The 14,672-nt window shown below is 37.9% G+C and overlaps 1 long non-coding RNA gene across 7 annotated transcripts in view; it reads left to right on the top strand.

Annotated features, from left to right (window-relative positions):
- The first annotated feature begins 1,928 nt into the window (after positions 1–1,928).
- LOC122968478 overlaps positions 1,929–14,672 on the top strand; it is a 99,908-nt gene continuing 87,164 nt past the window's right edge. For all 7 annotated transcript variants that reach the window (XR_006398835.1, XR_006398832.1, XR_006398833.1 and 4 more), the window contains exon 1: positions 1,929–2,562. This is a non-coding gene — a long non-coding RNA (uncharacterized LOC122968478). The remainder of the gene's footprint in view (positions 2,563–14,672) is intronic.

Below are 14,672 nucleotides of genomic sequence, written 5' to 3'. Positions count from 1 at the left end.
AAAAGAATGCTGAGCTTTCAAGTTTCATCAGGAGTCATTAATAACACCGTCAAGCACATCATGTTTAATTAGGAAAGTAATTTAAAAACATGCACACAAAGGGCAACCATTTCCTGCAGACTGCCATTAGAAACCGAGGACAATTAGCTGATAATTAGCCTGATCAGCCACCATCAGTAATCAATACAAACAAACATTATTAGACTGTAAATCATTAATCAAACCAATAACTAACAGAATTTTCAGACAACCTTATCATACTTTAGCAGTTATCTAGTGTTTCTGTAGTCATGACAAAATGTTCAAAAATTTACATATTAGCAGTTTGAATTCAACTGACGCTCCCTGCACTCACCAGGGAAAATATAACACCAAGCTCCCTTTAAGAAATATGACATTAACAATTCTTTACATGTCCGCAAATACACATAACTCTCTTTGAGGAGCTTTTTTTGGCCATTACCTTAGTAACAACCTAGTTTTCTGGAGAGAGCTAAAAACTTAAGATAATATTAAACCTGTTTCATTTTATTCGAACGTCAAGATGAGAAAAGGACTGACTTAAGACAGCTTGGACTGAGTTTTTTGACCACCTTAAATCAAACGATCGAGATTGCAGGAGCGTGCCAGAACTCTAGAAAACTCTCATGATTTTATTCCAACATAGGAAATTTGTCTTCAGTAGTGAAATTGCTTGAAAAGTTGTTTGATGTAAGGTCGGCATAATGCACATAAAAAGAACAGAAAAAAAGGGGGGTTGTCGCAAAAAAGAAAAAAAAGTGGCATCAGGGCGGCTGCTGAACTTCACTGTAAAAAGCTCACATTATTGGGAGAACAACAAAAGAATAAAGAAATATTCTAAAGAGCCACAAATGTTTTGTTTTTAAACTTTAACTATTTATACCGCCTTTGATTTTGGGAGGGCCTGTATGAAGACCAGTGTAACTGTATCTCAACTAACTTATGTCGATTTGTACTAGCTAGTGAGCTAAACACTCACTAGAACGTTAGCTGAGTTCAAATTAGCAAATTGGCTACTGTCATGCCCCAGTGTCCTAGCTTCTTTATCAAAAAACAATACTTAAATATTATATGCGTAGGATGGTTCATTAAAAGAACTTTACATGATAGACAATCAAACTGGCAGATATACTCACTCACACAAGACCACCAAGTGTGCTCGCTAGATGTCGCAATATGCATGTTCTAAACTCAGATGTTTATTTATTTATTTTTGGTCATGACACATCATACTGAGCCCTATCCATGTTTGTATGGCATGTTGCCTTGTTAAATAACATTATACATTTGTCAAACGAAACCACAGTTCCTGCAGATAAACTATGGAGCATTAAATATGCCACAAATTTAAGATAAATAAATAATAATGAAAAGAAAAACAGGTCCATAGGACATTATGCAATCACTCAGTTAAAGGTGAAAATCCTAATCTTAATAATAATAATAATAATAATAACAATAATAATAATAATAATAATAATAATAATAATAATAATGAAATAGATAAATAATGAACAGAAAATTGACAGGGAAAAGGTATTAAAATTTGATCCTCTCAATATGTTTTAAAGAAAGATCATTAAATTTAAAGTACAAATCTGTTTCCTTTTAATGTCTTGGAAAATATTAATAATTGACTTAAAAAAATTAAATAACTTATTTATTTATTTTGTTGTTGTTTGTTGTTTAGTTAAATATTTTGAATAAAGTGTGTTTGTGTGTCTTGATTGTGGCAAAAAAATAAAAAGTCAGACCACATCTGTGTGTGTTATGTCTTCTTAACATGGATAATGTACTGCGCACATTCAGTGGGCCGCACAACGCGGAAGCTAACCCGGAAGCTAGAAACTTTTTATGGCGTATGCGTCAGGCGAGCAATTCCTATAGGACTGAATGGGCGCCATTTTTAGTCCAGTATCCAGCTCTTATAATACATCCATGCTTCTGAAGAGCAGAGAGGAGTCCCCACCACAGTCAAGGGGTTCTCGTCTTATGCAGCAAACAGCACTAGCAGGGACACTGTAGCTTGTTTGTTTTGTCGTTGATTCCACCCCCTTAGTGCCCCCTTAATTGGGCCCCTGCCACTCTATTTAGCTACCGGGAGTTTTAAACGCTAGCAACCTGCCCTGAGTGCGGCATATTGTCGCACACTGTGACGTCACTGTCAAGGTGATGCGTTTTTTTTTATTTTTCACTGTAGCTAGGGGGTAAAATGGAGAGAAAGTACAAATCGAGTGCATTGAAACGCAAGGAGCCAGAGAGTAAGAACAGCGCATAATCAAGCTAACGTCATTGCTAGCACTACTAGCCTGACAGTGGCTAACGGCCAGACTATCCAACCTCACTTTTTCTGTGTGTTGAGCGGGACATAAACATTGACAAAATGCCATCATGAAGGAGAGGAGGATGAAGTCTTAAAAAGGGACCGTGATATGTACACAATTCGTTAACCTGTTCAGGTTATTTTGTTCTATGGAGGATGGTGGAATACACAAATGGACTACACTAAACTACAGCAGGCTGAGCAGGGACAACAATTGGGTGAGTGAGCATACAACTTCCATAACTTATCGAAGTTATGTTATGTACTGGGACTGAAAAGCCCGCCGAGGCTATGAATAAGGTGTATTTTCCCCAGTTTTGCATTTGTAAGTGGTTAAGTTAGCTGTTGACTGTGTGTGGTTTGAGAATAAGCCTGTGCAGAAGCTCTGTCTCTGTTTCTTTATAATGACCTGTCTGGCTTGGGTTCTGTCCACGCCACTGCTACTGTAAGTGCTTAGTTTCAGACTTAATTATCAAACCTTGATAAATGTGTGGGGTCACAAGCTGATAAAAAGTATAAAACAGAAAAAAGAGAGCAATTTCTGTAAATCTTTAAAGATTTTCCTCTTATTGCACTGCTTTTTTCTTGGGAAATACTGGGCGTTTCCAGGACTCAACAAAGATACAAACATCCATAATTAGTCTTTATTAGCTTAAATTTTGGTTATGAAGAAATCAGTCAGAATGTCAGATTAATCTGTTTAACTCCATGTTTACTGTATCTCGGCACCTGTCTGTGCCACTGCCTGTGGAGTTGTTAACTGTTTGAGATACAGTTTGTATTTAAAAAGGCCTTGTAGTGTTGTAGATCGCTGTGTCTACTTAATGTTTGAATAGGCTTTGTATAGTGTTGTAGACTGCAGTGTCTATTCTATGTTTATGTTATTCTTGTGTAAGAAAGACATGGTAGTGAGACAGTACACCTGGCCCGTCGCTGTCTATTGGCGGTGGTGCTGAACCATTCGTCAGTCGATGCACGTAGAGCACTGCATGCTGTCCTCAGTGCTGAAACATTTGAGCACGATTGGCAGCCTGTAGGCCTATCAAAGACTCAAGACACTCATCAGCCGGACATTTCTCCGTTCTCTGTTAAAGAGCAGCTGAGATTGACACTAAAATGAGAATAGCCGTTCCACCTTAAAGGTCAGTCCACCTTAAGTGAGTCTGGTCAGGTTAAGCTAATGCGTTGTTGCTAACTTTGGGTCTAATCCCCTTCGATAGATGAATAATTTCTTGGTCTCGATGAGCTGCAGCATTTATGAAGTGACGCACTGTAGCCTGTACATTTACTGCCAGACTGACAATTTACTGCTGACCTTTTCCTCTGCTCCGCTTGCATTCACTGTCACTTTTCTGCCGCTTGCTCTCTGTACTCGCTCAACTACACACGCTTATTTACATACTCACTACACACACACGCATTACGCACTGCCCTATTCCTTAATGGAGCTATGCTACTCTTGTACAGTTCCACAGTAACGTAGGGTGTTATTGTGCTTGCACAGTGTGCAAGTGAAAATCATTAGTAGCCCATTAATATTAATGATCGTGTGAAATTTTAGCAGTGCACTGCTGTTGAATGAATATAGGGGGAACACTGCTGTATGATTCACCAGATGGTCTGAGCCTCCGAAGTAGTAAGCTCAGTGAGGTGTTGTGCACTTGTAAAAGTTGTAAACCATATTAAGGGAGCATCAAACAAACATATTTTTTCATGTATCTTTTATACGTGCTACTCAGAGGTGAGATGGTTCAACAACAAAGGGGATAAAATGTATTTTGCTTTTTGCAACCATGAGAATGGATTCTCAATATTCTTGGTCACTGCTGCAGAATAAATCCAAAACAGACCACTGCTAGATAACTTCTAACTAACTAACTATCTAACTACTATCATCTTTTATCACATTATCAGGAATACAAACTATGCATAGCCACACTGTACTCAGATCATAAACAAATGTAAGAATTCACCCCCCTGCCTCTTGTTTAACAGGAGTCTGGAACCTCTGATTCTGGATCAGAAATATTAAAACCTTGCAGTCGGCAATTTAAATGCTTTACACAAGTCCATGCTTTTCCAGCACATATCCCTTGTTTGATTAGATCCTCTGAGCCTCAAAGTGTCAGTTTCTTGCTCTACCTTTTGAACTACCTGCGGGAATTATTATGCATTGCTTTCATCTTTTTTAATCTTCCATCCATTTAACAACTATTTATTATGTCACTAATTAAACTCTCAGTAACACATGGGTTGTGCTCTGTTGTGGTGTGGTCTCTTGCAAGGGAAATTGACTGTTTGAATGTAAATGGTGGTATCTGGTGTCCAAACCGCTTAGCACTCAGTTGGGAGGTGGTGGTCACAGATGAACTTTGTCAAGAAGTTCCCACCCCCCACCCTTGTGACGACTTGAAAATCAGCACACCCTTATTAGAGCTGCAAATTTCCTCATTACTTACAGAGATGTCAGAGGCATCAAAGTGACTCCCCAGATTCCATGTTAATAGTCTGTTTATGATCAGGCCAGCAGTGAATAGTAATTCATAGAAGAAATGAGAGATGACTAGTAGAAGAAACGATGTTCTTTTTTAAGTTCCCTTTGCTATTTAGTTTGTTTTTGAAATTGGCATTTTGATCACTGTTGACAAGCTGTTGACACAAGAACATTGCAAGAAAATTACAACTAAGATGCTCAGTTAGTAAAGCAGAAGTAACAGAGGAAAAGAAGTGAGGTTGGTAGAGATGATAATGGGAGAAATTATATATTTATAAAATACTGGGCTGAAAAGAAGAGTAGCCACTTACCCTGTAAAATCCAAAAGAGTTTTAGATGACCAACTAGCTATGCAGTCTCTAAAATACAAATTGCTGTTGATTTTGTGTTATTCTGTTTTTTTTGTAGAAATCTTAACACCCAGGTCTGTAGCTGCGGATGAATACACATTGTTTTACATTTGACATATCAGGTTGAACCCATTTTATTGCTGTTACACCCACACATTTGATGTAGGTCAGTGGTCTAGATAACTCTGAACCTATGTAGTATAAATACGATGGTCATATTTCTGTACAGCCTCTACTTATTTCTGTTCCGTGCGAGTATCACACTGCTTCTTGTACTGGCACCAAACTGCTGTTGAATGTAAATCTAATGCAGAAATAGTTTCAATTGAACATAATTTGTAAGAGACCAGGTTGAGCAGGTGAGAGGCAGAGCTGCAATGGAACCCGCTACATCCCAGAGCAATGTAGCCTGAAGTTACATTTTGTATACTAAATTAAGGAAACACCATTGAAATTGGAGTTATATGCAAAGGGGGAAAAAATGTTTCCTGTATTTCTCATGCTTTGACTCCCACGCTTTTACACAAAAGCAATAATGCAGCGGTCCAGAAAATATATTAAGAACCAAAATAAAATAAACTCTTATAAATTCCTTAAGCCTTTTTTGGTACCCAGAGAGAGGATGTGGGAGGCCATGAGGGAGGGGGTGAAAAAGACAGAGGGAAGCAGAAAGTAGAAGGGAGTGACAGAGGTGGTGTGTGTGTGAGTGTGTGTGTGTGTGTGTGTGTGCATGAAGGTGAGAGGAGGAGGAAAAACATTTCCTGTTCTTTACTGTCCAAAGACTGGAGGTAATAAACACACTTACAGGCTCCGGCTGTAGACTGAGAGTGTGTGTGTGGGGAGTTGGCATCTGGCATCCAGCACCAGGACATAAAAAATGTACAAAAGGGAAGTGTAATCTTTCTCTCTCTCTCTCTCTCACAAACACACAGTCACACACACACACCCAAACACACATGAGCATATGCAGTCACCCATACACACTCATGATAGTAGTTGAGGTCAGACTGCGGGACGTAGAGAGTAAGTAGTGTGGTAAGGCCCAGCCTACTGTGCTATAGCACTAGACTTCAAAGGGGCCGTGCCGGTGTTTTGCATGTTTTAGCCCATTTACCACAAGTCACCCACACTTTACATTATGACTGTTTTAGAGTAAGATGAAGTCAACCTTCCAGGCAGCCACTGGTTTCAAGTCACACCAATACAATAGTAAAGTATTCCTGCATCGGTGTTGGGCAGGAACACATAACTTTGTAACTAGTTACAGTGGTGTAATTACTTGAAATTTAACATAATTAAGGCAACTTTGACCTATGAGTAACAAAAGTAAAGTAATGAGTAATGTAATACACGGTTACAATAATAACCAGGATGTTAAAGTTTGGGGGTGATCATAGTCATGGTTTAAAAAAGCAATGTTGCCTCACGAATAGCAATTTCCTGTCTAATGAATTGTTGTGTTGTGTCGTTCCTGAAGTCAGATGTTTCGTTGATGTTTGTTGCTCTATATTAATAATTTCTTCCTTTCGTCACGTCATAATTAATTGGCACTAGAGGGCTTTGTCACTTAGGCGTAAACATATTTATGAAATGACTCATCCTTTGTGGTTTCTTCTTTTCTGTTTTCTCTACTAGTTTCTAGGTTGTGTAAAAATCAACCTGTGTTGACTCATTGTATTTTTTTCAAGAATGTACAACCGATGGACTGTAAAGAGAAAAAAAGAGAAAAAAATGGCCTGCACTGCCCCAAAATTGTTACTCGGAGCATGGGCATTATTTCCACAGAGAGAATAGATTTTCAACACCATTGCTGCCTTCATAAAAATTAATTTCTTAAACACAATGACCTTCTGTAGCAACAGTAAAAATCACTGAAATGATGCCTGAATGTGATATTCAAGCATCATATATCTTCAAAAATAACATCCATTCTCAAGATATGTCATGATAGATTATGTCCTCAGCCTTTCCTCACAATTTTACACTTGATGGCCGTTATTGTGTTTTTTTTTTTTTTCATCTGGAAATTCTAAATAGATAAAACAAGCCAAACATCACTATCACCTTTTCATATCCAGGATTCTTCCTCCAGAGTTTGGTCTGGACGGCCAATCTGGCCACAAGTGAGCCTGTAATCTGGATCCATCTAAGTGCCCTCTCTTCTTTTTGAGTACTTTCTATTTCTGCGGCAAGTACAATAAAATCTTTCCAGACGCTCATTCTTCCTGTCCTCAAGGGAACAACTGGCCCTTGAATTGATTTTAAGTTAATAAAGCTGACCGTATAAACGAAGCTGGTATGGTGGTAGTAAAAGTGGAGGAGGGCAAGGAGAAACCTGTTTTATGTGATGCTGTTATTTTTTCTTCATCAGCATTCAGGCTGAATTGATTTTGTTATAGGGATGGAAAAGACGCTGTCTCTGCATGGTGTATGGCAAATCTGCGACTGTTTAAGGAACATAAATCCATGTGTTTCCAAAGTATAAAAGCTGAATGGATTTAACGGATTAAACTAGAACAGAATAAAATAGAGAATAATGGAGTGCTGTGTCTTAATATAGGTATTGTTGTTGGGTATTTGCGCTATTCTTATTTATAACCTATTTTTACCAATATTTAATCAAACATAAATCTCTGCCTAGTTTTTTTTTTCCCTGGCAGCATCAAATTAAATCACACTCTGTGTTTGTAACGGCAATTGCAACGTCAATATGGCAGTAATGCTCACTCTAACCCAGTTATTGTCAAATATAAAGTGAATTATGTAATAAAATTGTTCATCAAAACAAGTGTAGCATTTTTATGATGAACTTAAATCAACTAGGCTATTACCCAGCAGTGAAGTTTGAAAGAATAGTTTCACATGTTTTTTTTTACAGTAAATATGAAGCTAACATACTTTAAACCATTTGCAGTAACCATTACTGACAACTTAGCATCTTTCTAGCTAGATCTGGCAACTTTTAAGACTTTTATCACTTTTTTCAAAAGAGCATTTACTATGTTAATAATAAGTGATTTTTATGCTGGTAGGCAGATTTTGTTACCTTTGGACAGAGGCAGGCTAGCCCCCTGTTTCCAGTCTTTGTGCTAAGCTAAGCTAACCATCTGCTGACTTCAGCTTCATATTTACTGAGCAAACAGTAATATGGTAATAATCTAAGTCTCAGCAGCAAAAGAAGTGTACAGCATCCCAAAATGTCGAACAATTCCTTAATGCTATTACTCATTCATATTTTTAAAGATGCAGCTCTCTGTAGACCTGGAGGTCCAGCTGAGAACAACTGCTAGTGAAATGGATAATTCCTGGATGACTGCAGCTTATGCTTGTTTGTACAGAACAGGAAAGACAGACTGATTAACGCAGGTGGGCTGCAACACTGCAATAGGCGCATTCAGGTAATGCAGTCCCACATGGTTTAAGATGTTTGATTGTTTGTGTTTGCAGAGACATAACGTCATCCAACTTCGGTTGGACATCTGGTCCAGTCTGGAGCTAACCTGACTAGCTGACAGACAACAACTGACCCACTGCCAAAGCTATGTGTGTGGGACTCACACTTAAAAATTATGTTCTGCATGTGCTAAGATTTATGTGTTTCAGGCTTATTTGACAGTAATTATTTGGCTCACAGGGAATATTAAACCCAGATCTGCCAACCCAGGATGAATTTTTTGATCACTACAACGACCTAGATGCATCAGATGCGAATCACTGCTATGAATTATTGTGTATAATTACATATATTACATATTTTGTACTTAATTTGCAATGTAGGGTGTTTCCTCTCCTTGAAATTTTCCTAGAGTCGGCTAAGTTATAGACTACACAGTGCCAACACACACACACACACCTAGCAGGCCACAGGCCCATTCTGCCTTTTACACACATACACACACACACACACACACACACAAGCTTCTGGCTGACAAATTCACTGAAACCCTGGAAATCTCTAACTGCAGTGAGGCTGTCCTTTCAGTCTTTGGCTGGGCTAATATCTGTGAACACAATGACACTTGTAACATAACTGTTAAACTTTAACCTGTTCCAATATTAACTCTGTCAAAGTTGTGTTTTATATTTATGCTGTGACAACTCCTATCTGTAAAGCAAACTGCACCACAACAATATGTACAATATACTTTAGATTTTTATAAGATTCTGAAGTTTATAAAGATGCAACCGAGCTCCTGGGTGTAAATACACAAACACCATCATCTACACTAGGAATGATGGTGCTAAAAGCTTTCAATTTTGCTTTAATATCTATTTTTAACAGTATAAATGTAAATATTTGTTATTTAGAATAGCTTGAAAAACTTCATCTAAGATCATATGAGAGTATTGCTTCAGTATTTGCCACTGCAGCGGTCCCACCCAAAAAATGATTAGAAAGCCGTGTTTGGCTTTGCTTCGGCTCTATCCATTTTTAACCACATAGGTTTGCCTCAAAATGAAACGAATGCTCTGTTTTGGTGTCCCCGCTGAGATCCCCAATACAGTTTTCTGTGTCAAGTAAATTGCTAAAAAGATCGCCCAGGGTGTCATTGCTCTCTCTGTCTGGCACTGTCTTATTGTGTTTCTGCTTCCTCTATTCATTCCTGTCATTTTCACTCATGTTTGTTTCTCTCTCACTCACTCTCTCTCTGTCCCTCCACTGAGATGTTTCTGAAGATCTGTCACTGTCTCTTTTAATTCGTTTGACATCCATTCTCTGACTTTTTTCTTCTGTTTGGTATGTAGCCTAACATATTTCTAAGCAAATGTCTCTTTCTTGTTTCATTCCCTATTTTTTTTTTTTTTTTTTTTGATTAATGTCATCTTATAATTCATCAGTTTGCCACTATTCTCCCCATTTTTCACCATACTTTACATGATATATCTCACTATGTAGGGCATTTCACAGAACAGCAATTGTTCTTGCGTTTAATATTCAGAATAAACATTTAAATTTACCCAGTTAGGACACGCAGGGCCTCTTTCTCTTCATCTTTTTAATTGGCTTACATATTGCTCGTTACCTCCTCCTCCTCCACTGGAAAATCCTTGGACATGTTTAACAGCACAGGCCAAAACAATTTGGCAGGATATTGAAGACTCCACATGCAGCTCAGAGTGCAGGCAATCGTCTTTTAAGCTGTCTGTTCTCTTTTAATATGTACTGTAGCTCCTCGTCCTTATCTGGCTTTTGTTGTGCCTTTCCTGTGATGGAGAGAAGAGGCACACAAAGCAGGTTTTTTTGGGGGGTAGGGGGGCGCGGGGGGGGGGGGGGGGCTGGCCACAGCTAGTAGAGGAAATTGCAAAAGGGAATTGATGAGTGTTTGGATAAAAAATACCATGTGTGCCATTCGTAGCCCAAATATGCTAGTTTAACAATTTATTGATTAATGCAGCTCATTTGAATCTTCTCCACGTTTCTCTCTTCATTTATATTATCAGAAGCACATTCTGAGCAGTTCTTGTCTGTTTCACACAGAATCCAAACTGCACTGTTCATTTAAAAAAAACATAATCTTGGACGTTTGTCAGTGAGAATCAGTAAACAGTGAAAATGATGAGCCTCAACTCTACGCTGTGAAGAAAACACATTGAAATGATTTTTTTTTTTTTTTTTTTTTGCCGCATGTGGTCCCATTAAGAAAGACGGACACACTAGATATTTGTAGAGACATATTGAAACACACTCACACGCACACACACGCTCACGCACACACGTACACGTACCTTATTACTCAAATGGATAGATCCTGACAGGCATATCTTTGTCCTCTCAACTCTTCAGAAAGCTGCTAATCTGCTCAAACTTGCCTCAGCTTGCAGTGGCTGTTAATCAGCTGCCTTTCTAGTATTCACTGATTATCTCAGCCTCGGCCCTCGATTGTCATCTGCTACGGAACAGCTGTACGTGTGCATACGTGCACACATGTGAATCTTTGAGAGTGTGATGTGACATTTTACAGTTTTATGTGGACCTAAAGTCTAAAACTGAGAAAAAAGTATGGACAGTATATAAAGTTTATGTGCTTTGTGTGCTTTTTACAGCTTTGAAGATTCCAAAAAACGTAGCCTACACATTCATTTTTATCAGAAATGATTTCCATGCCTCATCAGAAGTGCTGATCATTATCAGCCAGTAGTCTCTCTATGATTGGATAAATTTGTCTTTTGGTCAACCCGTTTGCGTTCATCTGTCTGTCTAACTTGCTTTGCTTGCTCTCAAATTGGTCAACTTCAATTTGTGCTCTTTATTTCCCTTCAGTCCATCTTTTAAGTTCACCTGTCTGTGCATTTTAAATATACCCTTTGCTTGGCTCCCTCTTTCTTTCCTTCTCTTACATTCCCCGATCTTTACCGATCATTAGCTGTCTGCTCCTGTCTAGACGACAGCACAGCAAAGACAGCCACTTCTGAAATACCCTTTTAGAGTCAAAGCCAGCACTTAAAAAGTGTCTGGTCGACATCTTACACCTAACCCCTCACCGTTCTATCCGATTCAAATGTAGTCAAGCACGTCAATGGTCTTTGAAGGTTTATTATGGATTTGCTACATTCAGTATAGTGCACTGTTAATGTGACAAAGAAAAGACTTGAGCTTTTTCAGTATATATGGTCTAATTTATGCTTATACTAACAGCCCAAATGCACATCTCTGGCTGTTTCTTTTCACCATAACCTGCATGTGGATGATGAGTCACTTCTCCTTAACAAAAATACATTTTGATCAAATTTAAAGTCCTCCTCCACTCAAAATGTGTTTTGCTTATTATTACCTCACATGGATATTTGAGCTTCACTGTGCAGAATGTTTCTCTGTGCTTATCTTAAATCTGAATTTAAGGCGTGTAAATGCACGCAGGATTTGGGACTTCACAACTAGTTTGGAGCCAGTCGTTGTCCCATGCAACTTACACAAATGTGATGTAGAAACGTGAAACCTCCACTGAGAAACAGTGGCAGCTGGTGACTCAAAAAATTGAGGAGGCCAGGAGGAAAACCAACCCATGGCGTCTCTTGAAGGCCATGGAGAGTTTGCCAAGTGTTGGGAGCAACAAATGCAAATCCACAAGCTGCCACCAAGACAACAAACATGTTACATCAGAAAAGGCAAGTTAGCGTAGCGGTTAGCATTGCCCCTGTGTAACTTCACTCTACTCAGCTAACTTTAACATCCAGCTGAAGTCATTTGTCAACAGTTTAGTAAGCATGAACTCATTTCAAGATTGTACATGGAGGTAGTGGTAGTCTATGGAGTTATATGACCAACTCAGAGTAAGTGTACCGTCATATGTGTGTTTTTATTTGTTCTTTTTTATCATGAACACTCTTTATTATTAGACTCATACTTGTTTGTCTCTTGCCTCAGGTCATGCATCCTTGATTTGTCACTGCCTCGACAACAACAGTCTTGAACATGCATGTTAACAGCGCAGGGAGCAAAGTGTCACAGAAAGGCTAAATGGAGAAGCTAAATGACTCAGCAAATCCAGTAGTTAAAAGGAAAAAAGAAAAGCAGCGAGGAAATGGAAATGCAAATGGAACAGGGAATAGCCCTTTTAAATGCACAATTAAAAGCTGTATTCTTAATTCAGTTTGCAAATTCAGTTAATTAATTCTCTTTTTAAAACTGCATTTTTAAATAGATTTCAAATAGGAATTCATTAATGTATTTTTAAATAATGTACTCATTCACTATTATAAAGTTAGAATCCCTTTTTAATTTGAGCAATTTATTGATGGATAATTATTTAATTTGTAAATTCTCTTTATAATTCCTCTTAATTACCTTTTAAATGATCAAATAATGAATTACTTTGTAATTTAGTCTATTTATTTACGGATAAATTAATTGATTTGTAAACTAATTTATTAGCCTAATTCCTGTTTTTAATTGTACAATTATTTATTAATTAAAGAAATGCTTTATAACTATTTCCGTGACCCCTGTGATCCTCCCCTGTAGTTTTCAAGTACACAGTCCCCTAGACGTTTTCAACGAACCTGGATTATTTCAAAACAGTTTATTACACTATTACACAAACATATGGAGGCCATAATTACAAAAAAAAAATTCTTAATTGCTCTTTGAACTCCCGCTGATAGTGATCACAACTCGAAACAAATCATTTCAACAATACCAGCTAAACTGACATCCTCCTGATTTTTTTTCACCCTGATCATCTTGATGGAGTATAAAATATTTTTGGGGCTGTAGTAGATTGTTGATATGTCGAGTAAAGATCCATTTTTTATAACCATGACTACAACCCTACTAAGTATGCTGGCTGATTTGTACACTTCATAACAAGTTGTATGAGGCGTCTCTAATAGAGAATCGTAGTTTTTAAATACATTGATATATCTCCATAATTAGAAGCTGGCAGTATTAAACTGCAGGTACTCCAGGGGGTTTTAGGGGATGGTGGGAATCACATTGGTGTTATCAGATTTTAAAAATCTAATTGATAAATGAGTAATAATTACTTTTCCATTTTTGACAGTGCCCCCAGTTGGTGCCCAACAGTGACCTTAAACATGACAGCTGAGGTCAAGATCTTTCTATAACAGCTGGTCCTTTATCTGTAGCCCCTCTTGTTGCTGAATGATAAGCCTTCAAACAAGCACCAGGTTCAAGGTTCAGAGGTTCAAGATTTCAAAGCAGGAGCCGTTTATCATCTTCAGGCTGACATGATGTTACCCTCCAGGTTGAGACCTTTCAGACGATGCATTTGGTTTGGTCCTACGATGAAATTTTAATTTTCACATTTCATGGACACAACCCAGACAGATTCACAGAACCCTTTGAAAGTTCAATAGGCTACATATTTTATTTTATTTTATTATTTATTCATTTATTTTTTCTGTTTTTGTGAAAATAGTGACAAACGTCCTTCAATGTAAAACTGTTTGATTCGGCCTACTTTTAACCTTATTATCATGATGAATATGCAAGATCTATGTTTTCAGCCCTAAACACTAAAACAGCCAGTCAGGTCATTTTTCCCCTGCAACAGTATCAGCAATCGCAAAAGGTGTCATTTCTTGAAGCAGTTACGTTTTTTAAATAGCACTTGACAAAATAACAATTTAAAATTCAGTTTCTGGGGTTTGTTAATTTTACAATTGCTTTAGGCTATTTCATTACAGATCAAAAAGGTCAAATATATTTTAAAATTCATCAATAAACTGAAGACTACAACAAACAAATAACAACAACAAAATAATTGACGCATTTGAATAATTTAATTACTGTAGAAGAAGAATAACAAATTTTGGATAATGACTTGTTTTGTACTGGGAATAGAGAAACGGAGTGCTTACACTCTCTGTATCACACACACACACAAGATGTCGGCTCCTCATCCTCAGATGAAGATCCCTCATCAGGTGAAAATGACGGGTCATTGATATCTCCCCCATTCCATTCTCCCTCACTCATGTCCTAGAGCATTGCCAGAACTTCTTGGGCATCCGTTCCTCCGTC

This window comes from Thunnus albacares, chromosome 18, assembly GCF_914725855.1.
Source record: "Thunnus albacares chromosome 18, fThuAlb1.1, whole genome shotgun sequence".
NCBI classification, from domain to species: Eukaryota; Metazoa; Chordata; class Actinopteri; order Scombriformes; family Scombridae; genus Thunnus; species Thunnus albacares.
This window is presented reverse-complemented; position numbering and strand designations above follow the sequence as displayed.